The 20,108-nt window shown below is 44.1% G+C and overlaps 1 long non-coding RNA gene across 1 annotated transcript in view; it reads right to left on the reverse strand.

The window, feature by feature from the left end:
- Nucleotides 1-20,108, reverse strand: part of LOC117065687 — a 284,692-nt gene that overhangs the window by 256,107 nt on the left and 8,477 nt on the right. The window contains exon 2 of the long non-coding RNA XR_004430022.1: nucleotides 1,358-1,447. This is a non-coding gene — a long non-coding RNA (uncharacterized LOC117065687). The remainder of the gene's footprint in view (nucleotides 1-1,357; nucleotides 1,448-20,108) is intronic.

Consider the following 20,108-nt stretch of genomic DNA (forward strand, 5'->3'; position numbering starts at 1 on the left):
AACTCTTCTTCCCCTTGCTGCCTCAATGCCTTGTATGAGGCTGTTGCTCAATAAAACCTTTTTGACCGAACATTACAGACCCAGTCACCAATAACCAACATCTCTCTCAAACATGCAGCTAGTAAGCAGCCTGGTTTTTTGTTTGTTTGTTTGCTTGCTTGCTTTTGACAGTATCTCACTCTGTCACCCAGGCTGGAGCTCAGTGCTGAGATCTCAGCTCAGTGCAACCTCTTCCTCGTGGGTTCTAGCTATTCTCATGCCTCAGACTCCTGAGTGACTGGGATTACAGGCACGTACCACCATGCCCGGCTAATTTTTCTATTCTTAGTAGAGACGGGTTTTCACCATGTTGGCCAGGCTAATCTCGAACTCCTGACCTCAGGTGATCCACCCATATCAGCCTCCCAAAGTGATGGGATTAAGGTGTGAGCCACCATGCCCTGCCTGCTTTTCTTTTTATATGGCATGTATCTCTTCCAATAATTCCCTGAATGGATTATTTTGACCTCCTACAGCAGTTTGTCCCTCCTTCCTTCTGTTTCTTTGCTTAACACTATCTTCTCATTTCTTTCTATTCTCCATTTTGCCCTTTCCTTTTTTGCTCAAAACCTTTCTTTACTTCTTGATCCACATTACCTATAGGCACTTAAGAATCTACACATTGTTCCCTTCTCCATCCTTTAACTTCTACTGCAAACCATGAATTGTCTACCGTCATCACCCATCCTTTAACCTATCCTCACACACAGTTCGACTACATTCAAAACAGCTATTTTTTTTTTACATCCTGTCCCCAGGCAAACAGACACACACACACACCCCCCTAAAATCAATTTCTTACAACTGAGTTATCAACATCTTTACGAGAGCCAAGGGATATTTCCTCCTAGAATCAGATCTCACAGCCACCCAAGATATTTTTACATGGTTCAGGATGGTAGTGGAAAGTAAGTCTAATTGTCCATTTCTCGCCAACGCCTTGTAGGACATGATCAGTTACTTAAACTTCCTATGACTAAATTCCCCCTATTTCTGCGACAGATTAATGCCATTTGACAGCATATAATGTTAGCCAAGTTCTGTCAACACACAGAGGGAAAGCTTCATGTAAACATTAAGCAGAGTTATTACTCTCTGGAATCCAGTATGCAATTGGCACTCCTTAAGAACTACAATTATTATTTTTATATTCCTTTTAGAGTGTCTTAGGAACTTACAAGTCTTCAGAGAAAAAGCTGTGTGATTTTGGATGAGAGTCACAAGCTCATTTGCTCTCTAATCAAGTGAAACCTTTTATTAGAACTTTGGACTGGGAAGGTGGAAAGTTAATTCAGGATATAAAATAAATAAGTGATACCTTGAATCTATGCAGCCTCCCATTGCAAAAATCAGCAACTGCTCCCACGTAGCATTTAATCCTCAGTGCCTTCTTTTCCTGGAAGTTGTTCTGATACAAATAAAGAAAAATTTAAAGAAAATGTATGATGGGTACAAATTCTAGGCTTCCTTTCTTATTCCCATTGTAAATATAACTCCATTTAGACAAGTTCCCTAGAAATCTTTCTTATTCAACTTCAAAACTGCAATTAATTATAGAACTGAAAAAAATCTACCTTTCCCAGCCTCACTTCTTTACTCTCTTTGGAAACAAGTCTGTGCACCTTCTCAGATGTCCTCCACTGCTTCCTTCTTCTTTTCTCTCTAGGCCAGGATCCCATCTGTCCTGGGTGCCCCTCTACCCCTAATGGTCTGAGGTCCGGCTTCCTGAGAGGCCACTGAGAGGATGGGTGATACAACCCTGAGCCCCCATGGAGCACTTTACCAATGAGAAACAGGAGCAGGGGTAGAGTGGGAGAGAGGCGGATTCCTGTTTCCTTCTTTCTCCCGCTATCCTGAGGCCGGATTCCTCTCGTAAATTACCTGGAAGAGCCCTACATGCTGAGTGACCTGCTTGATCCTTCATGGCTTATTTTGAAATGGTAGCCAGCAGAAAAAAAGAAAAGGAAATAAATTCATGTATCCCATTGTCTCTCCCTGTGCCCCACACACCCTTATCCTGGGATTTCACCTCCCAGATGAAGTTTTAGCACCAGGGTCCTTGCCTCCGACTCTGCTTTCCGAAGGACCAAAGCTAAGATGTTTATTTTCTTTAGACCAGCATTTTTCAAGGCATGATCTGCAGATCACCTGCATCAGAATCCTCTGGGGTACCTGCTAAAAAGGCAGATTTCCAAGTCTACTTTAGAGATTCAGATTCAGTAGGCCTGTGGTGAATCCTAGGAATCTGCATTAACAATCTCCAAAGTTGACTCCTAAACACTATAAAACATGAGAACCCCTCGTCCAGGTTCCTTCAGTATCCCCCAAGCTCTGCAAATAGGACTTTGTGATGCCCAGGCTAGAACGGCAGCACGTGCCCCTTTATTCATTCTTGCTGGGTCCTGCTGATTTTACCAATGCAATATCACCAGCTTCTGCACCTGCTCTCTGTTCTCCAATCCCACTGTCCCCATTTGGGCTTATCTCCTATTACCTGGACTATCATCAAAACTTCCTAAATAGGCTCCCCAGTTACCCTCCAAAACATCACAAAAATCAGGGATAAGATTGCAAATTTCCTAGAGCATCTAGAAAAGTACAATATAAGAAGTGGGTATGCAAGATATCAGAGAGATATATGAAGTCCCTGAGGTGATGTGCCTTCAGCTGGATACAGTCAGGCCTGTGCTAGATTTGTGATCCTGCCCATTTGCTGTATTTAGTTCTTACATCATTGCTACACTTGCTTTACTGATCATGACAACATGTATGGTCATCTCCATGTGAAGAGAAGTCAGCTCATCTATATCTGTGCAATCCTATATCTAATGGGGCACACTGCACACAATGGGTGCTTTACACAGGCTACTGACACTCAAGATAACAGGGATATAAAATTCACTTTCTTTTTTTTTCCTCCCTTTCAACCATCCCAGACCCACATTACTCAATGTCCCTTCCGAACTTGATAAACACTTCTAACATAGCTTGAAAACTCTCCTAGGCTCCTTTCTGCATGACTTTGGCCAAAATCCATTTAGGTGCACCTGTGTTCTGTTTATTTCCTTTTTCACTGTCTATTCTTTCTGACACAAGAAACTGAATGTTCTTCCTTGTTATGAGGACACAAATTATATTGCTTAACTGTAATAATTATAACTAACATTTCTTAAGCATTTACCGTGATCTAAGCCCTTTACAGGCATTTCTTCATGTAGTTCTTTTTTTTTAAGACAGGGTCTCACTGTTGCCCTGGCTTCAGTACAGTGGTGTAATCGTGGCTCACTGCAGCCTCGACCTCCTGAACTCAGATGATTCTCTCACCTGAGCCTCCTAAGTAGCTGGGATCACAGGCACATGCCACTGTGCCAGGTGAATTTTTTTATTTTTTGTAGAGACAAGGTCTTTTATGTGGCCCAGGCTAGTCTCGAACTCCTGGGCTCAAGCCATCCTCCTGTCTCAGCCTCCCAAAGTGCTGGGATTATAGGTGTGAGTCACTGCACCTGGCCTCATTTAGTCCTTTTGACAGCCCTAACAGGTAGGTACTTGTATTGGCCCATTCTCATGCCCAAGACTGGGTAATTTATAAAAGAGGTTTAATTGACTAATAGTTCTGCGTTACTGGGGAAGCCTCAGGAAACTTACAATCATGTTGGAAGAGGAAGCCAACACGTCCTTCTTCACATGGTGGCAGGAAGGAAAAGTGCCCAGCGAAGGAGGAAAAGCCCCTTACAAAACCATCGGATCTCATGCGAACTCACTATCACGAGAAAACCATAGGGGTAACTGCCCCCATGATTCAGTTACCTCCCACTGGGTCCCTCCCATGACATGTGGGGATTATGGGAACTAGAATTCAAGATGAGATTTGGGTGGGGACACAGCCGAACCATATCAGTACTATTTTTATCCACCTTTACAGATAAGGAAACTGAGGCTTGGAGAAATTATAACTAGCCTCTAGAAAGTCCTGGAGGTTGTCTGATTACAAGGTCTATGATTATAACCATTCTGGCACCTTCTTTTCCCACTGCCTGATGAAACACAGTGATTTTCCACAGTGTAGCTACCAGATATGAACTTCTCAAGCTGAACAATTGTCCCTAATCCACATTCATGGCTGACGGAACTCACCCCACGATGAAAGCAGGTTACTAGCCTCACAGTCCTGGTCCTTTGCCCACTCTCAACCAACCTTCTGGTTTTTGCAGATCTACTCTGCCGTCCCACTTGCCACATGGTTCTGTCATTTCATTTGACAGAATGACATTTCATTTCTAGATAACATATGCAGTCTTCATGTTTGACGTGTCTTGCAAGTATTCATGCCACATCAAGCCAGGAGCTCATTTCCCTCCCAATATTTCTTCCACAAACATCCTCCAATTCCATCTACCCCAAAGCCCTGCTTCACACTCTCATCCTGGCATCTAAACCACAACAGAAATATGTCTCACAGCATCCCAGTGACTCAGAATCCCCACGACAGAATCCTATGTGGCCACTTGACAGTTTTCTTCTTTGAAATCCCCTTCTTAATTAGCCCTCAAATCTCCCAGTGAACAGTTCTCTCTTCTCAGTAACTCTGTGGGGACTCCATATGTTTTTCTGTATGCTTCTTCGTCCTTCTGAGCCTTTAAAACTAACCAAGATTTGAGCTGAAGTGTGAGGTTAATTAACTGGCTTTGGCATGCCACTTGATCCATCAAGACATAGGCTTATCCCCCTATTTTTAACAGGCCTGAGTCATCCCATGATAGTATGCTCTTCCTAGATCCTTAGGTGATGGTAACTGCCCTCCACCCCAAGCTTGATTTAATATTTAAGCTTGGCTTTCCAGCTATATTGGTCTCCCCAAGCCTGCACACCTGGAACCATTCACAAAGTGGTAGTTGAAATTTCCACTAATTCAAATGGAATGCTAGGGATGGAGGCCATTGGGAGGCTCTCAGCTTATCTCAAGTCACAGGGCAAGGAGCAGTTCTAATCTAAGAAGCACATGTGTCCACAAACCTAAAGAGTGTCCACTGGGGGCAGAGCCCTGAACTAGATGCACTGGAGCAGCCCCGCTATGTATATGGTTGCCCTGAGGCATGTACAGACATCATGGACAATGCTGTGGACTGAGTCGTGTCTCCCCAAAATCCACATGTTGAAGTCCTAACCCCTAAAATGACTATTAAGTGATAGGGTCTTTAAGAGGTAACTGAAGTTAAATGAAACCATAAGGATGAGGTCCTAATTCAACAGGACTGGTGTCTTTATAAAAAAAAAAGAGAGAGAGATTGAACTCTCTCTTTCTCCACCATGTGAGGACACAGCAAGAAGGTGGCTGTCTGCAAGCCAGGAAGAGAGCCCTCACCAGAAACCGACCATGCTGGACTTCCCAGGCTTCAGAACCATGAGAAATAAAGTTCTATTCTTTTAGCCACACAACGTATAATGTTTTGTTATGGCAGCCTGAGTTGACTAACACAGCAACTCTTACGGCCACATCTAGTTAACATGGCTAATAGGAAAAACCAGGAATTCAGAGACATTACTTTCCTAATACACCTAGCCACTCTACCTGGAAAAGGTACAGAAATCCGGGAAGGAAGCAAGCAAACTGGAGAGCAACACATGTGAAAATGATTCCATCCACCAATTAGCATTTACGGAATATTGTGTACCATTATAAATTCTTTTTGAACAAAATATATTCGTATATGTTTATAAATGCATGGAAGAAAGATCTAGAAAGGTATACTCTAAATGAATAAAGTCTGATGGAGTAGAGTGGTGACAGCAACAGTGGCCTGTCTGGAACGGCCACTGCCATGACACTGGCTGCAGTGAAGGAGATGCAGCCAGGGCTGTGCACTCACAGAGTCGGTGGAAGCCAGGAACAGGCAGGAGCTCCAACCCCTTCTGAGTTGGAGGGGTGGGAGCCCCACCCTCCCAGGTGCAGCTGCAGCCACCCAGCCACAGCTGTGGACCTGGGCATCTCTGCACTCTTGGGGGCCTCGGAAGGCTCCTTTCCCCTGCAGGCTCAGAAGTGCCTACTCCCGCTGCCTGGCCTCTCCTCACTCCCAGCACCTGCACCAATTTCAGAGTGAAGCTGAAGCCAAACCCAGGCACTGTCACAACCCAGCACACTTGGGGTAGTGCTGACACGCCAGCCCTCTGTTGCCACAGCCCCCTCTGGACTTTGGGTGCCGATGAGCACAGGAGGGACGCTGAGCGGGTTGTGAGGGCTGCTCAGCGAGGGCCTACAGGCACCCCTCAGCATGAACAGCCTGGGCATCATGGACGGCAGCAGGAGGCAGACAGGTTCCCAGCCAAAAAAAGGTGGGTCCCCAGTGAAACCCCACCTTTAGGCCAGGGATGGCGTGGAGGCCAGGCTGCTGGTTCTGCAGACTGGAGTGAGAACTTACGGTGCTTTTTTTTTTTTTTTTTTTTTTTTTAAGATGGAGTCTCACTCTGTCCCCCAGGCTGGAGTGCAGTGGTGTGATCTCAGCTCACTGCAAGCTCTGCCTTCTGGGTTCATGCCATTCTCCTGCCTCAGCTTCCCAAGTAGCTGGAACTACAGGTGCCTGCCACCACGTCCCGCACATTTTTTTTTTTTTTTTTTTTTTTTGTATTTTTAGTAGAGACGGGCTTTCACCGTGTTAGCCAGGATGGTCTCCATCTCCTGACCTCGCGATCCGCCCACCTCGGCCTCCCAAAGTGCTGGGATTACAGGCATGAACCACCATGCCCAGCCTCTTACGGTGCTTTTTCCAGGCCTGCTCACGGCTACCCAAGGACCAATCAGCATCCACTTCCTCCCTTCTGAAGCCCATAAAAACCCCAAACTCAGCCAGACTTTGACAGAAGTCAGGAGGACCTGTCTGCGGAGAGGAGCTACCCACTGTGGGTCTCCTCTCAGCAGAGAGCTGAATGAACTTGTCAGGACGTCCCCCAACCTGCAGAGAGGAGCTACCCACTGCAGGTCTCCTCTCCACTGAGAGCTGTACACTTTTCACGATGACCTGCCTGTGGATGGAAGCTTCCCATTTCAGGTCTCCTGAGAACTGTTCTGCTGCCCAGTGAAGCTCCTCTCTGCCATGCTCACCCTCCAGTTGTACATGTACCTCACTCTTCCTGGATATGGGACAAGAACTCGGGACCTGCCAAATAACAGGACTAAAAGAGTTGTAACACAAATAGGGCTGGAACATGCCCCCTGCTCACCACATTGTAGAAGACAAGAAGGAGAAAAGACCTGCAGCCTTTTGAGGAGCCCAGACTTAGCGTTTCCTGAGCCAGGACTGTGACACCCTCTTTAGGGTTCTGTGGTTTCTGGTGTTTACAAGCTTCTGGATGCCACCATGTTCCCCTCATCAAGATGCAGGTGCCCATAGCAGAAGCTGCATGCAGTACAACTGGTCCAGCCACAGCCTCACACACAGCCAATACCTGTGTTGGTGCCTGGAGGTGCCTGCCTTGCCACAGTAGCCAGTGTGCCTGGTTGTGCACAGTGGCCAGACCCCACACTTGCTCACCCACACACCCCTCACTGCTCTACACCTGGCTCACCCTTGGCAAGAGTGGGATCCAGCCCATTATTGTGAGCCGAGCGCAGCCTGCCAAGCCGAGTAGGCAGAATGAATCCAGTGGGTACAAGTAATACTCAGGCAGATGGCACCACTGGCCACAGAGGTTTCTGGCTGGCAAAGAGACCCCCCAAGGATTCCTATGACAGTAGAAAGGAGAAGGGATGAAAAAAACAAGGAGGCTGATGAATAGGGGCTTTTAGTGATGTAAAATCATTTTAACACATTCACCTGTATATGGGAAAACACACACTTCTGCAAATACCTGCCGAATCAGGAAGAAAGGCAGCATGCAAGGCATTGTGGGCCTGCTTTCCTGTTTGACGGGTGTATTAGTGAATAGGGGCTTTTAGTGATGTAAAATCATTTTAACACATTCACCTGTATAGGGGAAAACACACACTTCTGCAAATACCTGCCGAATCAGGAAGAAAGGCAGCATGCAAGGCATTGTGGGCCTGCTTTCCTGTTTGACGGGTGTATTAGTCTGTTCTTGCACCGCTATAAAGAACTACCTGAGACTGGGTAATTCATAAAGAAAAGAGGTTCAACTGATTCACAGTTCTACAGGCTGTATGAGAAGCATGTCTAGGGAGGCCTCTGGAAACTTAAAATCATGGCAGAAAGTGGAGAAGCAGGCACGCCTTACATGGTTGGAGAAGAAGGAAGAAGGTGAAGGGGGAGGTGCTACACACTTTTAAGTAACCAGATCTCATGAGAACTTACTATCATGAGAACAGCAAGGGGGAAATCTACCCCAATGATCCAACCACCTCCCATCAAACTCCTCCTCCAACACCGGAGATTACAATTCGACAAGATTTGGGCAGGGATATAAATCCAAACCACATCAGCAGGTGATCCTACTCCCCAGACTTTTTCTCTGGGACATGGGATTATAACCACTTTCAAGGTGCTGAGAGCTGTCTATCCTATTAATGACTATATCCCCAGTACCTAGCATGATACCTGGCACATAGTAAATACTCAAACATTGGGTTGCTTGCACACATGAATACATGAATGCATGAATAAATTAATGGGCAATGGAGCAGAACAAAATAATAAAGTTCTTTGGGAAGGTCTAACCTGGCCAGGAGAGTTAATTAAAGCCTCAGGACACAAATCTGCGTGATTTTGTAGAAGAAGTCATGAGTGTGGGGCAAGTGGGGAATCTGTATGACTTCAAGGTTTAAATGATTCAAGGGACTTTAGGTGGTACATGGTCCAAGAACAGGGCCAGAGGGACTGGGGTTCTAGAAGTAGAGCCTAAGATTCCAGCAATGAAAGAGACACCAATGTCTTTAACAAGAATATATGCTCCCCTGTGCTACCAGACAACCAAGAACTACATGAGTTCTCATGTGCTTCTCATGCAGACCTGCCTACCTAAAACATGAAGGGGTCTTGATAGAAATGACTTTCTTCATGTCATATTGAGACTCAGCATAGCATGAAGGTTAAGAACACAGGTTCTGGCTCTAGACTACCAGGATTAAAATCCTGGCTTTATCACTTAGTAGAGATAGTTAACTTCCCAATGCTCCAGTGTCTCTACTTGTAAAATGAGGAAGGTCAGAGTACCTGGTTTATAGAAGAAACTCGGAATGGTGCCTGGTCCTAGGAAAGAAGGGAGAAGTAATGAAATCTCAGTTGATCAAAAGACAGCCAAGTGAAATCATGTGACTTTACTTATGCAGAACTCATCATTCAAACTTATAGAAACAAAATAACTTGCATTAAAACCTACACTGTTTTTTGAGACAGCATCTGGCTCTGTTGCCCAGGCTAGAGTGCAGTGGCATGATCACTGCACTCAGCCTCCCAGGCTCAATCATCCTCCCACCTCAGCCTCCCAAGTAGCTGGGCCTACAGGCACGTGCCACCACACTGGACTAATTTTTGTATTTTTTAGAGAGACAGGGTTTCACTATTTGCTTAGGATTGTCCTGAACTCCTGGGCTTAAGCAATCCTCCCAGCTTGGCCTCCCAAAGTGCTGGGATTACAGTTGTGAGCCACCACACCCAGCCTAAAATCTACATTTACGTATCATTGCAATGATCTTTAGAAGTTTCTGTGTGACTAAATACATGGGCAGCAACCTTTTTGCGACACATACCTTCTCCTAGTTATTCAATCAAACCCTAACCTAGGTGCTGCTGTGAAGGCATTTTATAGATGTGATTAAAGGCCCTAATCAGTTGACTCTAATCTAGGGAGATTATATTCGATGGGCCAAACTCAATCAAGTGAGCCATTAAAAGGGACTGAGCTTTTCCTGGTAAAAGAGATTCCAAAAGCAGGTGGATCCACAATTGCTTTTCCTTCACCGGATGTTCCCTATTTGGCTGCCTGTGGACAAGCTTCAGCAATGCCTATGTGATTCTTCCTTCCTGATAGTATGCCCTGTGGGTTTCAGGCTTACTTAGCCAAGCCGCACAATTATGTAAGCCAATTCCTTGTCATATATTTATTAAAACATGTATCTCCTACTGGTGTTGCTCCTCTGCTTGACTTCTCTCAGAAGTGTTAACTTGAGGGTGCAATGAACCACTTCCCCTTTTCCAAATCAAGCATATTCAGGATCAAGGGGCGGAATATGAGCACCTGTACGCAGTCAATTCTCATAACTCGCAGTAGTTCCATAAAGTCACTGCAAACACTGCATTGGCAAATACTAAACCATTGCTCCCAAGGGAAATACAGAGGAGGTTTCTTAAAGCCTCTAGCCAAACTGATCAACATTTTTTGTCAACTAATCAATACATCGATGTGCTTTATGTACATTTCTGTTTAAAGACAAACTCACTTAATACATATTTTTGATTCAATAACACTGAACTCAGCCAGCAGCACTAAAAGTCAAGCCTAAACAAAGCTTATCTAATACATGTATTTTCTTTGCAAGGCACATCACAGCCTTCTGGAGCTTGGGAACACTAGATAGCACGATGCCTGGAGGCCATTTAAACAGCAATATCAAGGCCAAGAGTGGTGGTATGCACCTGTAGTCCCAGAACTGTGGGAGGCCGAGGCGGGAGGATTGTTGAGGCCAGGAGTTCAAGGTTACAGTGAGCTACGATCACACCACTGCATTTCACATCAGCCTGGGCAAAAAGAGGAGATCCTGTCTCTTAAAAATTTTTGAAAAATAAAAAATGAACAACAAAATCGCTAAAAGCACAAAAACGTGAAAAACACAGCACACAGAGAACACTAAGAGGACACTTGACCACAGTATGAGGGCTGAACAGTGAAGGCAGAGTGTCACGTTGTTCCAACTCAGCTGGCACCACGTGCACTGACTCAAATTTTGTTCTGCTCCCATGATGTCCACAAAAGCACTACAAATATTGATTTTTGGAGTTACAAGTAAATGTTAGCAAGTAGGTGAATGTGCAAATATGGCTTCTGTGAATAAAGAGGATCACCTTTTTGTTTTCTGGGGTCTTTTTGTTTGTTTTTGAGATGGAGTCTTGCTCTGTCACCCAGGCTGGAGTGCAGTAGCACCATCTTGGCTCACTGCAAGCTCCGCCTCCCTCTCAGGTTCACGCCATTCCCCTGCCTCAGCCTCCCGAGTAGCTGGGACTACAGGCACCTGCCACCATGCCCGGCTAACTTTTTCGTATTTTTAGTAGAGATGGTGTTTCACTATGTTGGTCAGGCTGGTCTTGAACTCATGACCTTAGGTGATCCACATGCCTTGGCCTCCCAAAATGCTGGGATTACAGGCGTGAGCCACCACGCCCAGCTGATCAGCTCTATTTTTTACTCTATCCCCTTTGAAAAAGTTTTTCATCTCTTCCATCCCAAACATTAATTTCTCCAGTTTGAATCCACCCTCATCCACCTCCTTTTCTTTTCTATTTTGTCCTCATCTTTGGCCATCACAAGTGACACTGGACCTTCTGTTTCCTGCTCTTCATCTCTGCTGGAGAACGGCAAAAAGATGACCAGATCTGAGGCTGTGCCATGTTCAAGGCCAGAGGGCCTGGGTGAAGGCAACAGCAGAGAAGATAGAGAGGGAAACCCAGAAAGGGTCGACGCTTTCTTGGTAAATGGTGAGGGCTGGGGGTTTAGGAAGGAGGAGTTGACATTAGAAATCAGAAAATAGTTTCTAATTTCATAAATCCAGCAAATGCTGAGGAGCTGTGCTTGTGATGAAGAATATGAGAGATGGCAGTCTCTGAGGAAAGGCAACGAATTCTATTTGGGATGCATTAAGTTTGAAGTACCCACAATATCCAGATGGTATATGTATCAATCAGTGCACTCGGTTGTAGAGAAACGAAAGCAACTCAGGCTAATTCAAACACAAGAGGAAATTGCTAGAGGATATCTGGCAATTCTTGTAATTTCCAGAACAGCCAGATAACCAAGGTTCGCCCCTTTATAGCCAGGAGCAAACATCGAATTCATTCCAGACCTCAGCCAGTGAGGAGCCCCTTGTTGATACCACTGGAAACCGACTCTAGCTCACAGCCCTGGCTTGGGTTCTGCTTCCAGAATCCTGCCACTGTCATCCTCACCAGGAGAGATGTGTGTGGGCCCTGCTTCTAATCAGGATCAGAGCACGGGCTTCTGACAGGTGGGGCCTGAGCCACATGCCTGCGTTCTCGCTGTCAGCGTGGGAAGGATTACTCTGGAGTGGGAAGTGCGTTCGGCCCCATAAGGCGGAAGATTCCCAACACAGAGAAATGATGTTCAGATGTTGGGTCATCAGAAAGACTAACGAATGTCCACCACTTGTATTCAGAAGGCTTAGAAACAGGAGCAGTAATAACAGCTTGCACTTTTTTTTTTTTTTTTGAGACAGTCTCGCTCTGTGGCCCGGGCTGGAGGGCAGTGGCCGCATCTCAGCTCACTGCAAGCTCCGCCTCCCAGGTTTACTCCATTCTCCTGCCTCAGCCTCCCAAGTAGCTGGGACTACAGGTGTCCGCCACCTCGCCCGGCTAGTTTTTTGTATTTTTTAGTAGAGACGGGGTTTCACCGAGTTAGCCAGGATGGTCTCGATCTCCTGACCTCGTGATCCGCCGGTCTCGGCCTCCCAAAGTGCTGGGATTACAGGCTTGAGCCACCGCGCCCGGCCCAGCTTGCACTTTTAAGTGCTTACTGTGTGTCAGGCACCATACAAACTACTCAACATGCATTTAGAGTTTAAATTATACAAAATAGGCCGGGCGCGGTGGCTCAAGCCTGTAATCCCAGCACTTTGGGAGACCGAGACGGGTGGATCACGAGGTCAGGAGATCGAGACCCTCCTGGCTAACACGGTGAAACCCCGTCTCTACTAAAAAATACAAAAAACTAGCCGGGCGAGGTGGCAGGCGCCTGTAGTCCCAGCTACTCGGGAGGCTGAGGCAGGAGAATGGCGTAAACCCGGGAGGCGGAGCTTGCAGTGAGCTGAGATCCGGCCACTGCACTCTAGCCTGGGCGGCAGAGCGAGACTCCGTCTCAAAAAAAAAAAAAAAAAAAAAAAAAAAAAAAATAAATTAAATTATACAAAATATGAAATGGGTACAGGGAAGCGATCCAGGCAGAGCAGGGCAACTACCTGTGCTGGTCAACTACCCCAGTTTTTCCAGTTCCGAGGGGTTTCCCAGCAAGCAGGACTTTCAGCACCCAAACAGAAGATCAGATGGAGAAGATCTTAGGGAGAAAGGATAGCTGGTCAGCTGGTCTCATCAGAAAATCCTGGGTCCAAATTCTAGCTTGTCCACCTGAGCCAAGTAACCTAACTTATCTGAATCTCGGTTTTCTCCATTGTAAACTAGGAATAACAAAAGTACCTCCCTCATAGAGTTGCTGTGGAAGATTACAGATATGTGTGATGTACAGAGCCCATCATCAGGTATGGCTTTTTTTGTTTGTTTGTTTTTTGTTTTTGAGGCAGAGTTTGGCTCTTGTTGCCCAGGCTGGAGTGCAACGGTGCCATCTTGACTCACTGCAACCTCTGCCTCCTGGGTTCAAGCGCTTCTCCTGCCTCAGTCTCCTGAGTAGCTTGGATTAGAGGCATCTGCCACCACACCCTGCTAATTTTTTGTATTTTTAGTAGAGGCAGGGTTTCACCATGTTGGCCAGGCTGGTCTCCAACTCCTGACCTCAGGTGATCCCCCACCTCGGCCCTCCAAATTGCTGGGATTACAGGTGTGAGCCACTGTGCCCAGCCCAGGTATGAATTAAGAGCACAAAAATGTTAGAGATTATTCTTAATGCCAGAAAACCTGAGTCTGCCCATGTCATAATAAATAGTACAACCAAGATTTCAATCTAGGACTGAACAACTAAAAAGTATACTTTAAATCCCTAAGGATCCCCATTCACATGGTGGTTGAAGCTACAGGAGAATGGAGGAATGGTGAGAAACCGGGATTATTACTACTTGATATCCTAATATTTAAGGCGGACGAAACCAACAAAGAACAGATAAAAAAGAGATCGCAGATGGAAGAGATATCATGAAAGTGGGGTGATAGAAAAGATACCATAAAAGTGGCCGGTTGCAGTGGCTCACACCGGTAACCCCAGCACTTTGGGAGGCCAAGGCGAGGAGGTCACCTGAGGTCAGGAGTTCAAGACCAGCCTGGCCAACATGGTGAAACCCTGTCTCTATTAAAAAACATAAAAATTAGTGGTGCATGGTGGCGTACACCTATAGCAGCTAATCGGGAGGCTGAGGCAGGAGAATCGCTTAACCTGGGAGGCGAAGGTTGCATTGAGCGGAGATTGCGCCATTGCACTCCAGCCTGGGTGACAGAGCCAGACTGTCTCAAAAAAAAAAGTGGAGTAACTGCAAAAAGCTGGGGTGGCCAATCAGCTCCACTGTGGCAGAGAAGCCAGTAGGTTAGGAACACATACCACTTTTGTAATCAGAAGAGGACAAAAAGTTAAAAAAAAAAAAAAAAAGGTAAGGAATGTTAGCTTTCAGCCATAATGGAATAACAGAGGGTGATTTATTCTCCTACCTTAAATAACTAGAAAAGACACGCAATTTATGAAACAACAGTTTTTAGACATTGGACAAGTTTTTTATTTATTTATTTATTTTTTGAGACGGAGTCTCGCTCTGTCACCCAGGCTGGAGTGCAGTGGTGTGATCTCGGCTCACTGCAAGCTCTGCCTCCTGGGTTCACGCCATTCTCCTGCCTCAGCCTCCCGAGTAGCTGGGATTACAGGCACCCACCATCACCCCTGGCTAATTTTTTGTATTTTTAGTAGAGACGGGGTTTCACAGTGTTAGCCATTAGCCAGGATGGTCTCAATCTCCTGACCTCGTGATCCACCCGCCTCAGCCTCCTAAAGTGCTGGGATTAAGGGCATGAGCCACCGCGCCTGGCCAACACTGGACGAGTTTTTAGACAAAGCACAAGACAATGATCCCCTGAGAAAAGAAAACAAATTAGGTGAGCCCTGAGAGCACCCCATAGAGTTTCCAGGCCACAGTGCAAAGAGGAATAAAGTAAGTGGAATAATTCCCAGAGCTCAGACATGGCCAAGAGTAGTTCATGTTCCAACCAATCAAAGGGGAAAGACCTTCTAATACATGGAGCAGGTTTTGTATGTTGGTCAGGCTGGTCTCAAACTCCTGACTCCAAGTGATCCACCTGCCTTGGCCTCCCAAAGTGCTGGGATTATAGGCATGGGCCTCCAAACTCAGCCAGGCAACCTTTTTCTTTTTCTTTTTTTTTTTTTTTTTGAGACAGAGTCTGGCTCTGTCGCCCAGGCTGGAGTGCAGTGGCACGATCTCGGCTCACTGCAAGCTCCAGCTCCCCGGAGTAGCTGGGACTACAGGTGCCGGCCACCACACCTGGCTAGTTTTTTGTATTTTTAGTAGAGACAGGTTTCACCATGTTAGCCAGGATGATCTCGATCTCCTGACCTCATGATCCACAGGCCTCGGCCTCCCAAAGTGCAGGGATTACAGGCCTGAGCCACGTGCGCCCGGCCACCTTTTTCTTAAAGGACCAGATACAACATTTTTTAGGCTTGTGGTTCATAACAGCCACTGCTGCTACAGCAACCCAATTCTGCTGCTGAAGTATAAAAGCAGCACTAGACAATATGTAAACAAATGGGTGTGGCCATGTTCCAATAAGATTTTATTTACCAATACTGACAGCTTGTCTGTGGGCCACAGTTTGTCAACTCCAGATTTGGACTAAGTTCTGCTCTAGACTCAGCCTCACGAAGTTGAAAAGCAAGACTCAAAGTATCAGATTAACTCCAAGCAACACAGCTGTATCCCGCTGCATCCCAGAACAAAGTCCAACAATGTTTATGGGAATGCAAAGCACCCCAGCACTCCACAATATAGACTTCACAATATTTAGCATCCAATCAAAAGTTGACAGGCATGCACAAAGTAGGAAAACATAACCCCTACTGAGGAATAGACCCGAGATGCCGCAGATGACGCAATTAGTATATGAAAACATTAAAACAGCATTCTAACTATGTACGTTCAAGAAAATTAAAGGAAAGCATGAGCATGTTAAGGAGAGACATGGAAGGCAAAAAAAAGTTATGAATCAAACTTCCAGAGGTGAAAAATAGAATGTCTGAGATGTAAAATAAACTGGATGCGATTAAGACATTAGATACTGCAGAAAAAAAGGTTAATAAAGAATTGAAACCATCTGTCAGTAAAAACACTGACAGAAAAAAAAGCAAAACTAAAAACAATGAACAGCACATCCGTGAGCTGTGGGACAATGTCAAGCAGGCAAATATAATTGGAGCATGAAAAACAGGACAGGAATAGGGGGCATGAAATATATCTGAAGAAGTAACAGCCAAAATTTTTCCAAATTTGAGGAAAACTAGAAACCCACAGGTGCAATAAGCTTAACAAATCTCAAACAGAAGAAACATAAAGAAGACTACACCAAGGCATATGATAATCACATTGTTTATAACTAGTGATAAAGAGAAAAATTTTTTAAAGTAGAGAAAAAAACAAAGGGAAATAAAGATTGACAGTAGACTCCTTGTCATAACCAATACAACTCGGAAGACAGTGGTATCTTAAAAGTACTAAAAGAAAAAAAAAAGTTAACCTAGACCCAGCAAAAATATTTTTCAAAACCAGAAGTGAAATAAAGACATTTTAAACATAGGAAGAATTCATCACCAACAGACCACCACTATTAGAAATGTTAAAGGAAGTCTTTCAGGCAGAAGGCTAATGATACCAAATGGAAATGTGGATCTACACAAAGGAATGAAGAGTGCTAGAAACGAAAAATAGGTCGGGAAATATAAAATATCTTTTCTTCTCCCTTTTGAAAATCGTGGGTGGTGGCTCATGCCTGTAATCCCAACACTTCGAGAGGCCAAGGTGGGCGGATCATGAGGTCAAGAGATCAGACCATCCCGGCCAACATGGTGAAACCCCATCTCTACTAAAAATACAAAAATTAGCCAGGTGTGGTGGCATATGCCTGTAGTCCCAGCTATTCAAAAGGCTGAGAAAGGAGAATAGTTTGAACCTGGGAGGTGTAGGTTGAAGTGAGCCGAGATCACACCACTGCACTCCAGCCTGGTGAGAGAGTGAGACTCCGTCTCAAAAAAAAAAAAAAAAAACCTTGAGATTTGGTCATTCAAAGGGAAAATAGCAACAATGTTTTGAGGGGTTTATAGCACATGTGGAAATAAAATAAAATGAGTGACAAGAATAGCACAAAGGCTAGGAAGGAGAAGGGGTGGAAATATACTGTTGCAAGGTTCTTATGACAAACGTTAAATGACTTATTAATTGAAGACAGACGGCACTAAGTTCAAGATGTACACTGTAAACCCCAAAAGAACCTCCAAAAAAAATGAAATGAGGTATAGCTAATTAAACCAATAAAGGGGATAAAATAGAATCATATTGACCACAAATGGGCATGACGGATCTTTTTGGGGTGACAGAAATATTCTAAAACTGGATCGTTGTGATCGTCGCACAATTTTGTAAATTTACTAAAAATCATGAAATTTATAATGTAATGATTTATATATAAATCATTACATATTTATAATGATTTATATACAAATCATTTGGTTGGTGCAAAAGTAACTGTGGTTTTTGCCATTACTTTTTAAATCTTCACTGAGACCCCAGAACCAATTCCTCCTGCAAACTCTGGAAACTTCACAGTATCTCCTTCTCTCTCCCTCCTGTTTCATCAGTCTGTGTTTTCTGACTCCTTCCTCTAAACCTATACTAAAATGACGCATCCTAAAAATAATCACTTTCCCTCAACTTTCCACTCTCCCTGTAGTTATCCATACCCTTCTTCTCCACCAAATGTCTTTTTTTCTTTTTTATTTTTAAGTGAAAGCCAGTTTATTAGGAAAGTAAAGGAATAAAAAATGGCTACTCCATAGGCAGAGCAGCAACTTGGGCTGCTGGACTAAGGATAGTTATATTTATTGATTATATGATAAACAAGGAGAAAATGTGCGTGTGTGTGTGTATATATATATATATCTTAGGCTGCAGTGCAGCCGTGCAATCTTGGTTCACTGCAGCCTCAACCTGCTGGACTCAGGCGATCCTCCCACCTCAGCCTCCCAAGTAGCTAGGACCACAGGCACACAACAACATGCCTGGCTAATTTTTAAAAAATGTTTTTTTGTAGAGACAGGGGTCTCACTATGTTGCCCAGGCTGGCCTTGAACTCCTGGGCTCAAGCAATCCTCCCACTTCAGCTTCCCAAAGTGCTGGGATTACAAGTATGAGCCACTGCACCTGGCCAAATTGTATATTTAAGATGGAAGAATTTTATGGTATGTAAATTATTCCTCAATAAAGTTTCTAAGAAATAATATTAAAGCACTTAATCTAAAAGAATGCAGAAAAAGAAAAAAGGAACAACAAAACACAGATGGGACAAATAGAAAACAAGTAGCAAGATGGCAGATTTAGATACTTATATTAAAAAGTAGGGGGCTGGGTGCAGCCACTCATGCCTGTAATCCCAGCACTTTGGGAGGCCAAGGCAGGTGGATCACTTGAGGTCAAGAGTTTCAGACCAGCCTGGCCAACCTGGTGAAACCCCGTCCCTACTAAAAATGCAAAAATTAGCCTGGTGTGGTGGTGTGTGCCTGTAATCCTAGCTACTCGGGAGGCTGAGGCAAGAGAATCACTTGAACCTGGGAGTTAGAGGTTGCATGAGCCAAGATCATACCACTGTACTCCAGCCTGGGTGACAGAGACTCTGTCTCAAAAAAAAAAAAAAAAAAAAAAAAAAGAGGGAAGTGTAAACAATTTTGATTTAAAAAAATTAAAGGATTATTTTAAAACTTTTTATAAAGCTGCAGTAATCAGCTTTGGATATAGCACTACATATCCCCCTCAATGGCTAAAATGTAAAAGACTGACAATATTAAATGTTGGTGAGGACGTGGGAACAAATGGAACTTTCATAGATTGCTGATGAGGATGCGATTTTTCAAGCACTTTACAAAAGTTTGGCAGTTTCTGATAAAGTTAAATATATACTTACCATATGACTTAGAAATCCCACTCCTAGGTATTGACCTAAGAGAAATAAAAACGCATATCTACACAAATACTTATATGTCAATGCTTATAGCAACTTTAGTCATAAATTTCTGTCCTTCAACAGGTAAATGAGTAAACATATTATAGCATCCTCATACAACAGATAATTACTGAGCCATAAAAATGAAAACACTACCCACACATGCAGCAGCATGAACGAATCTCAAAAGCATCATGGTAAGTGAAAGACATCAGATACAAAAAAAAACTACCTTCTGTGTTATTTAATTTATATGAAATTCTAAAAAATGCAAATTATAGTGATTAAAAAGCAGGTTGCTTATTGCTAGGGGTCAGGGGAAGAGGTAAGGAATTCACTGAAAATAAAAATGAGGGACCTTTTGGAGGTGTTGGAATGTTCTATGTTATGATTGGGATAGTAATTATAAGACTTTATACGTTTGTCTAAACTCATTGGATTGTATACTTAAAATTGATTTTACCACATTAAATTATATCTCAATAAAGCTGACAAAAAAATAAATATATTGAAATCAGTAAGCAGACCAAAGAGGCAGGCAGGAGACAATCCACTAGGGAAAATAATTCAAACTTCTATATTTAAATCATCTCTTATTTATTTTGGTTTATATTTCGTAGTAGATACAATATCTATACATTAGCATATGTATATAATTTATAAATAAATATTCATATGTTGAGGCACATACTCAATTTGTTTTCACTGATGGGGATGAAACTCTCAAAACATTTGGAGTTCAGAGTTGCTTGCTATAAGCCTGGCAGGGCAGTTTCAGTGCCATGGTAGAAGCAGAAACCAGACTGTAACTGGAGTTGAGCAGTAGAGATAGCAGGCAAATGTCTTTCAAGATATTTGGTGGAGAGCACCAAAACCAAGGAGGCAAAAACACTGACCTCTGGTCGTCCTCACTGCTCATTATATGCTAATTATAATGCATTAGCAGCCGGGCACAGTGGC

The sequence above is a fragment of the Trachypithecus francoisi genome, unplaced genomic scaffold (assembly GCF_009764315.1).
Source record: "Trachypithecus francoisi isolate TF-2019V2 unplaced genomic scaffold, Tfra_2.0 Lachesis_group2, whole genome shotgun sequence".
NCBI classification, from domain to species: Eukaryota; Metazoa; Chordata; class Mammalia; order Primates; family Cercopithecidae; genus Trachypithecus; species Trachypithecus francoisi.